The 12609-nt window shown below is 49.9% G+C and overlaps 1 protein-coding gene across 3 annotated transcripts in view; it reads right to left on the bottom strand.

Moving 5' to 3' along the window:
• The window catches only part of SMOC2 (SPARC related modular calcium binding 2), a 161319-nt gene that overhangs the window by 118894 nt on the left and 29816 nt on the right, over window positions 1–12609 (bottom strand). The gene's annotated exons all lie outside the window — the stretch shown is intronic.

The following is a 12609-nucleotide window of genomic DNA, read 5'->3' as shown; positions in this document are numbered from 1 at the left end:
CCTTTTTAGTGAGTCCGAGACCCGAAATCCATGATGCCAATGTGGAGATCTTGTTGTCACGTCTACAACTGCACTTATAGGGTAGAGTGAAGCCAGCTGGGTACTTGCTGCAGGGTGCTTCTCCCAGAGAGACTGCTGTCACACTCACTCACTCACGCGCTAGAGGCAATACAAACCGAGTCAGATCCAGCTTTAAATAAAATCATTAATTATTGAGCGACTGCTCTCTACCTCCTCTGGTCTAAAGAATGGTGGGATTCAAAAGAGGGCCTGCTCTTGTAGAGCTTACAATTTTGGGGGCAGAAAATCTCGGACCACAGATGATCACCACCAGGTCATCTGGGACCATTCATGATCACCCCATCATCTGGGACCACAGATAATCACCACCACATCATCTGAGACCACAGATGATCACCACCAGGTCATCTAAGACCACAGATGATCACCTCCAGGTCATCTAGGACCACAGATGATCAGTACCAAGTCATCTGGGACCACAGATGATCGCCAGGTCATTTGGGACCACCCATGATCCACACTATCTGGGACCACCCATGGTCACCAGGTCAGGAAGAAGTAGCAGGTTTTTCAAGGAACATGCAGGAAGAAAATGAAGGGTCAGCCCTCCTCTCACAGTCAATGCTGAGTGGATGCCTATGACAAGAGGACCTAACTGATGGGGGGCAACAGGTGTGGGATGGGGTGATACAGGGGCTGGTGCAAAGCCCCTGAGTACCAAACCCCAGGAGGATTGTCCACTTTGTGTGGGGATCCAAGACAGAGCTCTCAGGGCTAGAAAGCCTCCAGGACACAGTCTGGACAATTTTGATGAGACGCTCAGGTATACAGGTTCTGGATGCTTCTTATGGTCAGGAGTGACATGGAAACACACAGTCCAGACCCAATATGATGAAAGCAGGAGCATAGAAACTGCTATTTTTCTATTTATTTGCACTGCCTTCACCGTTGGCATGGACGGAAGACTTTCTACAACTGTTATTATAGACTCCTTGCTGGCTTTTGGCCCCCTGACCCATTGTTCCTGAAATTCTTCTAGCTTCTCTGTGGACATCTCCTTCTGCATGGTGAGGTCTCAGTTCCAGCCCACAACTGAGGATGGGCATGAGCTCTGCTGGACCACCTGCTGTGCCTGTCTCTTCCCCTTTCTCCAAACATGTCCTATTTATTTGTTTTCCTCACCTGCTTCCACATCAACCCTATTTTCAATATTTATTTTCTTGTATTTTTGCTTCTTGTTAGCACTTCTTGGAGCCAAGCCAAGAAATCTCTTGGGTTATTAATTGTTCCAGAATCATGTTAACTTGACATTCAGTGAGAACTTGGTTATCATAAAATCTTTCTTAAAAAAAAAAAAAATCATGCAGACGGTATTACCCTAACGCAAGAAGGAACTTTGGCACACACACACACACACACACACACACACACACAAAATCACATTAGTCAACATTCCTCATTACTCCCAAATATCAGACTGGACTTGTCTGCACGTGGCAGATTTTGACTTTAATACCCTATAGAAGACTACATGGAACTGAATTTCTAGTCTTAGGTGTCATACTCCTACCTGGGGGGTCTCACAGGACTTTCAGTCATATAAAAGCATTTACAGAGGGTTCACTGGATCTTGGGCACTATTGCCATTAGTTTAAGCGACAGTTTCTCAGCCAGAATCCAGAATTCTCAGGAAGAATCAAGGAACATGCCAAATGATGTTTTTCTGGGACCACGGCCTCATGAAATAGTGCAAGGCTGGCACATAGGAGCCCATTATAGTGGACATGCAACCAACTGTTCGGAGCCCATGGGACCAACACCCTTATAGGCTAAAGAGGACACACATTCATCCACACGGCCTTGGCCACCCCACAGAGTGTCTGGTCTACAGTTGGTGCTCAGTAAATGCTTGTATAGCTAACTCTGTGGAAGTCACTACGGAATGACGAGGGCAGACAGCAGAGGAAAGAGAAGGTGTGAACACAGTGATTTGGGGACGCAGGAACGAGAGAGGGCTGAGGCCACGGGCAGACCATAGACTCAGGGAGGAAGGCACGCTCGGCGCGCCCTGCTGTGACCGCGTTGGAACAAGCAGCGTGCTCTCTGCACACCCGCAGTCTCTCCACCCCCCTCTGTGGCACACGCCTTGTTTGCCGGGCATTCCGGGCATCTCCGGACAGAGGCACGGAAAAGCTCAGACGGCAGCTCTGCCCTTGGGTGGCACCAAAGACAAACATTCTCCCTGGACAGCAATTCTCAGTGAACAGGATGAAACGCTTTATATCAGAAGTGTCTGAGAATAAGAATATAAGGGATTAATCCCTGGCTGGACTCCACTTCCTAAACACCGGGATCACCGCAGCTCTGCATTGGCAGCACCGCTGTCCGCCGGGCAGCTGGCTCACCAAGCAGACCCCTGGCCTCCCCACCACCCAGAGACTCTGATTCACAGGCCTGGGGCGGAAGGCAGGAATTCCGTGTCTAATAAACAGGGCGTTTGAACACGTGGGACCCCTGGCCCGGCATCATGCAGCGCTGCTGACAGAGGTGTCCACCACCAGCTCTGCCGGCACCGGGCCAGGTGGCAGCAGCAGGTGCTGCCTGCAACAGCCAGGCCTCTGTGCTCCCAGAGGGGCTCTAAGTGATTCGTGACTTCCCCAGTGGCCCCACATTTCCTGAGGCACCTAAGAGGCAGTGATTACTGCTGTTTCTCTGTGCGTCCTGGTTTTCCTTAGAAGACCAAATGCGTTTCGTTGATAAAATGACATTTTTCCAAGGCATTCAGCCGGAGTTTCTTTTTTGAGGCTCCTGCTCATTTCGAAGCACTTAGAACAAATTGCACTAAAATACATGTTAGAGAATACTTGAGTAACCTGGGAAGCAGGGGAAAGGCATCCAAACGCTGAGATACCAGACCATTTGCTTACTGGCCAGACCTCAGGGGACAGACCACTCCCGCTGCTGCAGCCATCACAAGGGGGGAGCGGGAACCAGGAGACAAGCCCTGCTGGAAACGACCTGCTCACACTGTCATGAGAGATGAGCGCTGTCACGTGAGATGACCGCTGCGCCCCAGAAGCTGGAGTGAGGAGCGGGGGGGCCAGGAAGCCTCACGGATGCGTACGGCCGTGTTTGCATTCTTTAAGTTTTAGAGAGCAAATACCTCACATGAGGGTCAGGGACTCTGCTCTACGAATGAAGACCAAACAGGGCCCAGTTCTGCATCCATGTCTAAACTCCAGGGAGACCCACACGGTATCTGAAATGCCATCTGTGTTCCCTGCTGCACCGAATCCTCATACTTGCCCCTGTGTTCATGATCTCGCCCTTTCTCGGACAAGATGTGGGCCCAACAGAGATTCTGAAAGTAGGGATGCTTCCTGCTAGCAAGGGTCATGGGGCTGGAGACAGCCAAGGCTCTGGTTCCTGTAGTGTTCCTGACAAGTCTGTGCACGAAGCAGGTTCTAACAAGGATTTGCCATGTGAATGAGCCGGACAATGGGGTGTCCCTGGGGCAGCCCTCTTGTGTGCCAAACAGTAAGAATCCTGCTCCACTCACCACCGAGGGAGGTGCATGCTCAATGGGGGACAAGCAGAGGGGAATCCCTGGAGAACAAGAGGGCACAAGAGAAGACCTTCATCTCTCCATACTCATCTCCACCAACCAATACACTATCACCCCCAAGGTTAAAGAAACTGGTACACACATCTGAGTCCCTTCTCTGTGAAGAAGAGAACCAAATGCCCTTTGCTTATGTGCCAGGGACCAAGTGCAGATGGAATCCTGTCAGGGCCTGGAGGCTAGGTGGGAAGCTCTCAAGAGCACAGATGAAGAGACCAAGGTCCTCAGAGGACACCATGCACAGGTACCTCCTATGACTGACAGAGAGTCCCAGAGGAGGTCACCCAACTAGTCTGTGACACCACTAGAACCAAACCAAGGACTCTGGACCCAGGCCCCTACTCTCCACTGTAGGCATGCATGGCAGGGTCCTTGCCCAAGGGTGCCAGGGCTGGGTCGTCTTTCTCTAGGTCTTGACTCCAGGGCTAAAGTATTCACCTGAAACACAGGACCAATTTTCTTAAAGAAGCTCCAGGAGGATGCACAGAAGAGGGGCTGGAGGATTGGCCACAGAGCGGACCTTCTGTTTACCTTCCCAACACCTTCTCCTCCTTTCATCTCCTGCCTGGAAGGGCATTCTGTGCTGGCTCATGTCTGGCATCATCAGATGGGGAACGTGGCTTATTGCCCTTCTCACCTTGGTTTACACATTAAAACAGATTCCTCACATTTTTTAACAGTCTTGGTTTATGTTACGAGATAGCCACGGCATGGGATCCTCCAAGGGAATTCTCTTCACAGTTCTTTGAAATGTAGCATCTGAAACCTCTAATGCAGTCATGCCACCACGCAAAATTATCATCATTATTGAAATGCATAAGTACAATCTCTGAGATAGGTGGAAACGGTTCTGGAAGCCCCATATTCGCTAAGTGCTGGCTGCTTCTGTGATCCATCATCTGACACCTCTTGCTAGGGCGTCTGTATCACCCTCCCCCAGGTGCTAACACAGGCAGAACTGGGTCTCTGCTCTAATCTGCACCCTTCATCCAACACCATCCCCAAACCACCTTCCCCAGGTGCTAACGCAGGCAGGACCAGCTCTGTGCTCTAACCTGCACAGATGTGATGTCAGTCCCTAATCTACCTCCCTGAAGTCCAATTTTTAGAACCGTTGCAAAAGCACAAATAAAAATGAATTCTGTGGCTCTATCAATAATGAAACAAATCCAAAATGCTGAGAAAAGAAGCTTCTTTTGGAAAAAAAAAATATGTCAAAATTCACAACCTTAATTACAGAGAAAGGAAATGCCTTACTTTCAGGGAAGAGAGATTTGTGCAGAGGGGATAGAGAGGTTTGTAGGGATGTCACCAGCATTTCAGTGTTGCAGCTAGAAAGCCAGAGCAGCGAGTGGTGTGGAACGAGGGACAGCCAGGTCGCTGCCCACCAGGCACCTTCTGTCTCCATGAGGCACTCGAAGCATCACATACACATCATCCCATTTTATGGAGAAACTTAATGTCCTGAAGAGACACAGAACAATTTGGATTTTTCCAAGAAAAGTGTCAGGACTCTGGAAATAAGCCTCACAGCATTGACTGGAATTGGCACAGGTGGCCCTGGGTTAACACCAGTCAGCGCTGCACATGTGAGGTCATGGATGAAGGGGACTTGCCATCGTGGGTCTCCCAGACGCTACTGCCTCCGGTCAGGGGATGCACACCCCGGAGTCTCGAGGGTGGGGAGGAGGGTGTTCCCTGGTGTGCAGAGTCCCTAATTCCATGACTCATCTAGAGAATGAATCCCTGCCAGGAGGCGAGTCCACATCCACACACGGGCTCCCCACATCCTCGGACACACCCCAGCTGATCAGCCTGGGAACTTGGGGGTTAGGAACCAATGCTCTGATTCAGCTGGGCCAGCTGACACGGCCGACTCCCAGAGACCTGGGAGCCCCAGGGGCCGGGGGCGAATCTGCAGCTGCACCCTGGTTGGTGCGGCTCCTGCCAGGGGCTGTGCTGGCTTTGGGGGAAGAAGCACAGAACAGCACCATAGGGAGAGCTGCACCCTCAGATCATGTCTGCTCCAAGGGCCGGGGCTCCGTGTCCCAGAAAATCAGCCACATCCCAAGTCAGACGCACTGCAAAGTTCCAAAATCCTTATCAAGTTGTTCCCATCTTCTTGGCAGTGATGATGAGTCCAGCAAATATTTCTAGTGAAGGTTCATTTATCCAAAAAAGATTTTGACGGGTTCTATCTCTGTAGAAAGATGCCAGGTGTTACATCCAGAAAAATAGGAGAGGGAGGAAGAGAAGACTCTTCTACCCCTGAAAACTTTCTAATCAGGGTGAAGACAGGACTGCCACAGGGCCCGCTCCACAGGTCCAGCTTCGAGCCCCAGATGCCACCATCACGTCAAGAGTAAATCCACTGGACTGCCTAAGAGGCAAAGCTACTCTGAACAGCATCTGGTATGACTATTTAACAATCCCGCCAAGATCTGGACCAATGCGCTTGGAATCATGTCAAATCCAGAAAACAGGGAGGTTTATCATGGAAACAGAGACACACTTTAATTTTGGATTGATCCAATAGCCTCAGAATCACAGCACTCTGAAGCCATGGTCGTTGAGCTGCGAAGCTCACAGAAGTGGCCGTGGCACGAAGTCCAGTTATGGTTTCTGAAGGGTGACTCCATTAGGCGTTCACGTCAAATAACCCCGGACGGCAAAAACTGGTGAGGAGCTCAATAACAAAGGCACTTAACTAGGACACATGGCCAATGGAATACAGGTTTTCTCAGCTGCCATTGAACTGGGGAAAGAAAACCAGGATTTATACACTTCTTTGAAAACAAAATATATCTGCATTGTCAACTTGCTCATCTGAAATTAAGTAACCAGGGGATCCTTGGGTGGCTCAGCGGTTTGGCGCCTGCCTTTGGCCCAGGGTGTGATCCTGGAGACCCAGGATCAAGTCCCACATCAGGCTCCCTGCATGGAGCCTGCTTCTCCCTCTGCCTGTGTCTCTGCCCCTCTCTCTCTCTCTCTCTCTCTCTCTCTCTCTGTGTCTTTCATGAATAAATAAACTTAAAAATCTTAATAAAAATTAAATTAAGTAACCAGGGTGTAATTTACCTAAAATTTTGCCAACATACAGAATAGCACCCAGTGCTCATCCCGTCAAGTGCCCCCCTCAGTGCCCGTCACCCAGTCACCCCCACTGCCCGCCCTCCTCCCCTTCCACCACCTCTAGTTCGTTTCCCAGAGTTAGGAGTCTCTCATGTTCTGTCTCCCTTTCTGATATTTCCTACCCATTTCTTCTCCCTTCCCTTCTATTCCCTTTCACTATTATTTATATGCCACAAATGAATGAGAACATATAATGTTTGTCCTTCTCCGATTGACTTACTTCACTCAGCATAATACCCTCCAGTTCCATCCACGTTGAAGCAAATGGTGGGTATTTGTCGTTTCTAATGGCTGAGTAATATTCCATTGTATACATAAACCACATCTTCTTTATCCATTCATCTTTCGATGGACACCGAGGCTCCTTCCACAGTTTGGCTATTGTGGCCATTGCTGCTAGAAACATCGGGGTGCAGGTGTCCCGGCGTTTCATTGCATCTGAATCTTTGGGGTAAACCCCCAACAGTGCAATTGCTGGGTCCTAGGGCAGGTCTATTTTTAACTCTTTGAGGAACCTCCACACAGTTTTCCAGAGTGGCTGCACCAGTTCACATTTCCACCAACAGTGTAAGAGGGTTCCCTTATTGAACACCAATAAAAAATAAATTTATTATTAAAAAAAATAAAAAATAAAAAATAAACCAGAGATGCAAGAAATAATATAGGGGACTCTGTAAGTGGGAAGGAAAGACCAAAAGTGACAAAGACTAGAAAGGAATAGAGAAATATCTCCAGAAACAATGACAAAACAAGTAACAAAATGGCACTAAATTCCTATCTATCAAAAATCACTCTGAATGTAAATAAACTAAGAGCTCCAATCAAAAGACATAGGGTGTAGGAATGGAAAAATAAAATAAAATAAAATTTTGATATTATTATACCAAACTAATATAATTTTCGGTGATGATACTATTGGGGAGCCAAATATTATCACAGTGGCATCCATCCTGAAGATATCTTCATACTTTGAATGTCATTTCCTGAAGCTGTCCTTGGCTCTGGAAGGTCGTCAGATATGTTAGAGTTGGGTACTGTTCATAAAACATTTGCCGCCGCCACTGTGCAAAGCTACACAATATCTTGCAAAAAGTCATGGGATCTGGGTTTTTAACAAACTTCTGCCAATAAAGATCAAGGCTGCAGCCAGCGTCCTTCACAGAGGTCACTTCCGAGCATCCAAATATTTTGGTTTTGTCTTTATTTCAATTTTCAAGGTTGTCCTTGGAAAGTACCTTCCCAACAGTTTATGAAAGACTCCAGAAAACGTGTCTGGTGAAACCAAATTTCCTCCTGTGGAAGCCAGGCCTCGCATGTGGGGAGCGGAGACAGGCCCTCCCTGTGCAGGCAGCCGTGCTGGTGCCTGAGAGCCACGCGGGTAGAAGGCTATCCCGGGGGGAGACCAGTCCACCACGTGCGTGCACATCAATGTGTGGCCGACCTGTGGCCTCCCAGAACCGAGAGAGGAGCCTATCGAGCTAAAGTGACACTGCTCTGTAATGATGTCCCCACCAGGGATCCCTGGGTGGCTCAGCGGTTTAGCACCTGCCTTCAGCCCAGGGCATGATCCTGGAGTCCTGGGATCAAGTCCCACATGAGGCTCTCTGCATGGAGTCTGTTCTCTCTCTGCCTGTGTCTGTCTGTCTGTCTGTCTGTCTCTCTCTCTCTCTCATGAATAAATAAATAAAATCTTAAAAAAAAATGATGTCCCCACCATCTCCTGGTCCCTCGGGTGCTCACGCAGCCTCTCTGGCCTTACCATCTCCCCTCTGGCCTTGGATTGTCACTGAGGAGGAAACTGGCCGGCCTCCAGTGCCGCACATCAAGCAGCAGCAGCTGTGACGACCAGGCATCAGTGTGCGTACAGGTGGGCATGGGTGGACACAGGCAGGCGTGGGTGGACACTAGTGGTGCTTTCTTCCAGCCTCTGGGACGGTCTGGCTCTAAAACCCACCAGGACTGGGAGAGAAGTAGACGTAGGAAAAGATGAAAGCATGAGCCAAAGAAACTCCACGCCTGTGTGCACAGCATATCTCCAAGAGGATGGGGTCCAGGCCACCAGGATCCCCCTGTGATGGCAAGCTAAACTTCCATTCTAGAAACAGTGTGCATTTCCACTCGAGATACAGAGGGCGTTTTTTGTTTGTTTTTTGGGTTTTTGTTTTTGTTTTTTTTTTTGCCTCCACAAGGAATCCCCCTTCATTTTTTTTTTTAAGAAGGAAAGATCTTAATTTTTATTTTATTTTATTTATTTATGATAGGCACACAGTGAGAGAGAGAGGCAGAGACACAGGCAGAGGGAGAAGCAGGCTCCATGCACCAGGAGCCTGACGTGGGATTCGATCCCGAGTCTCCAGGATCGCGCCCTGGGCCAAAGGCAGGCGCCAAACCGCTGCGCCACCCAGGGATCCCAGGAATCCCCCTTCAAATACAACCTGCCATTCTTCATGCACAAGTAAAAGATGGAGGAGACCTTATTCTGTTTAAATAAATTTATCGGTAATTCCAGAGGCAAATTTGATATTAAAATGAACTAAAATACAAAGAAATTAATTAAAGGAAATCAATAAATTAGAAGACTGGCTTCTGAACACCAATAAAAAATAAATTTATTATTAAAAAAAATAATAAAAAATAAAAAATAGTGAGGACAGGGCTCCCTGAAGAACAGGGGCCCTGGGATGAGCGTCTGGTCCTCCAACGGCCACTTTGTGATCGCCGCACACTCAGAAGCACCGAGATTTGCTCCAGAAAAGACCAACGACACCGAACAACACAGCTCACCATCCCCAGGCTCATAAACTTCCGCGGTCCATGCCCACCGGTGTCAGTCCTGCTGATAGGGCCAGCAGGGCAGTAGCTCTCTGGAAACAGCCAAGTGAAATCCCAGTCCCGTAAACTCACCTGGCTGTTCTGTGTCCCTGTCCCGTAAGATGAGAACATCCCTACGGCTCACAGGTGCGGACGTCTTAACTCCACTACCCAAACACTGTTTTGGTTTAAGCTTTCATGAGCTACTTCGTTAGTAGGAATAACCATTATCATTACCATTCAGACACACATGCGGCCTGACTCCAGCAGGTGTCGCACAGAAGGATTTCTGGCCTCCCTGACCCCACACCCTGGGGTCCTTCTTGCCCTTGACTGGCAAGCCGGTCCTCATGTGCTCGGGAAACTGTCTTGAATCCACAATCTCACAAACATAAAGTACGTGGTGAGTGTGTTGAGGTCAGCTCCCCATTCAGCCTCGTGTGTGTCTGGCTTTGCTCATCCAGCCCGTCCAGCCTCAGCTGGACCCAGACCACCAGCACTGCTCTGCTCGGAGACAGGACAGGGAGGGCCCGGTAGGAGAAATACTTGTGGTGACCTAGGCTGACCCACCATGACATCTAGCCGATGACCCAGAGGCATTGCCCGTTGTCAGGAGTGACCCCCCACCAAGTTACACAGGGTCACCCTCTATGGGGGAAGCACATTCCCTGCCCTGTTTAAGTGATCCATAGACACACCCAAGCAGACGCACGTCCCACTGCAGTGTGAGCAGGGAGTGCAAACCCCAGGGCCTGGCTGCGTGGGTGCGTGGCCACAGCAAAGGGCACTGAAGCAGGGGACACGGGGCCTCAGTTGGCTGAGAGCCCGACTCTTGGTTTCAGCTCAGGTCATGACCTCAGGGTGGGGAGGTCAAGGCTGGGCATGGAGTCTACCCCCCTCCCCTCCTCTGCCCCTCCCTCCCCACTTGTGTGCTCCTCTCAAAAATAAAATAAATAAAAACAAAACTGGGGCACGAGAGGATTTCTCAGGTCTCAGCAAGTTTTAAAGTCTGAAACCTCTTTCCTCCAACCATGTGTGTCAGCATCTGCAATACGGTGGGGCAGGAGGAGGGCAGGAGCACCCCACCTCTAGCCCCTCTGCAGCCACCTCCTCCGGGCACACCACAGTTTGCACTGCTGTGCCCTCCAGAGGACGAGTTCCTCTTCCCTTCGGGATGGAACCGTGTGCAGAGCACCTGGCGCAGCTGCCCGAGGAGCTGGGTCCCCCTATGGCCTCCTCCTAGAGGAGCATTCAGAAATCAGGCCTGCCCTCTCCCTCCGCCTTACGCAAGGCTGCGGGTCAGAAGGCGAGGCATGGGATTGGGTCGAGAGTGTTTTGTAGATGTTGTGGGCCGAGCTGTGCCCCACCCACCCACCCCCCGGAAATATTCTGTCCTACTCCCTGGTACCTGCATATGTGGCCGTATCTGGAAATAGAGTCTTTGCTGACATGATCTAGTTCAGATCAGTCTATACTCGAGTAGGGTGACCTCACGTGCCATTGTGGGTGTCAGGGTCAGTTCTGTCCCCCCAAGTCTGCTTGTGACATCCTAGCTCCCACCCCTCAGAATGTCCCCGGGTTTGGAAATAGCTGTTGCAGATGTAAGTAGTAAAGTTAAACTGAGTCATGCTGAAGGAAGATAAGCCTTGAATCCAATATGACTGCTGTCCTATAAAAAGGAGAGATCTGGACACAGACATGGACACAGGGAGAAGGCTGTGTGAGGACGAACAAGCGGGGTCACCAAAGATGCCAGAGCATGAACACCGGGAGCTGGACAGGGGTCTGGGGCCAACTCTTCCCCCACCCTGTACACCCCTGCCCTTGGACTTCTGGCTGTGGAACGGGGAGAGAAGAGATCGCTGCTGTCTAAGATCATTTGTTGTTGCGGCCCTAGGACCACATGGCATCCCTGGGACCATCACGGCATCCCTGGGACCACCAATAGCAGCCCTGGGACCATCATGGCATCCCTGGGACCACTGATAGCAACCCTAGGACCACATGGCATCCCTGGGACCACCATGGCATCTCTGGGACCACCAATAGCAGCCCTGGGACCATCGTGGCAGCCCCGGGACCATCGATAGCAGCTCCGGGAGGATTGTTAGCAGCCCTGGGATGATCCTTTGCAGCCCTGGGACCATTGTTAGCAGCCCTGGGACCATGTGGTGGTGCCAGGACACTGACAGACTGGCAGTCTGATAACAACGAAGGAGTAAAATAATAATAATAATATGGTGTTGTCATCACAATAAAAAATGCCCCAGCCAAAATGATTGGAAAATCTTACTGCTTTACATATAAAAGATGCACAGAAAATTACCCCAAAAATACTCAAAATGGGAAAAAGAGCTATATCTATATATAGATTATGTACCACGTGTATGTATGTTCTTCGATCATATGGCAGTTTTTAAATTCACGCTGTACCTACCTTTTGTAGATAATTACATTGCCAGGTGTCTCGGCCACCCAGTAAACACTAAAATGCCCTCCCTGGGCAGAATCAAGTTTCCCAAATCTTTTCTGCATATTGTATTTTTCTAAAATACATACGTTTGCAGGCCATGAGATGTCATGGGGCTGAATGTTATAAGCCGGGGGCCGGCCACCCGTGTTTGCCAGCAGCTCCTCTAAACAGCACCTGTGCCCTAAGCCTGGAGAGAACAGAGAGCCAGGAAGCAGGGTCCTGGAGGGGTGACCACCCAGCTCCTGCCGCCCGGCATGATGGAGCAGCCACCCCAGAAGGGCACACGCTGAGGAGAGCGGAAGTGGGAGGACCAACCTCACCTCTTCCCCGGTCCTGCTCGGGACCCCCCCGGGGAGAACATGACTCACAGGACAGGCACCTGTGACGGCTCCGTGAGGGAGAAATGGAAAAAGCAAGATGAAAAAATCAAGGCTGGAGAAAAAGGAAAATGGATTTTTTTTCCAAAAAATGGAAAAATCAAGGCTCAAGGTCCATTCTGTGTGCCTGAAACAGGTGAGCAGTAATGTGGTGGGGGGGGGGAGAACAAGGC

This window comes from Vulpes lagopus, chromosome 2 (genome assembly GCF_018345385.1).
Source record: "Vulpes lagopus strain Blue_001 chromosome 2, ASM1834538v1, whole genome shotgun sequence".
NCBI classification, from domain to species: Eukaryota; Metazoa; Chordata; class Mammalia; order Carnivora; family Canidae; genus Vulpes; species Vulpes lagopus.
Note: the sequence above shows the minus strand (reverse complement) of the source record. Positions and strands in the feature narration are given on the sequence as shown.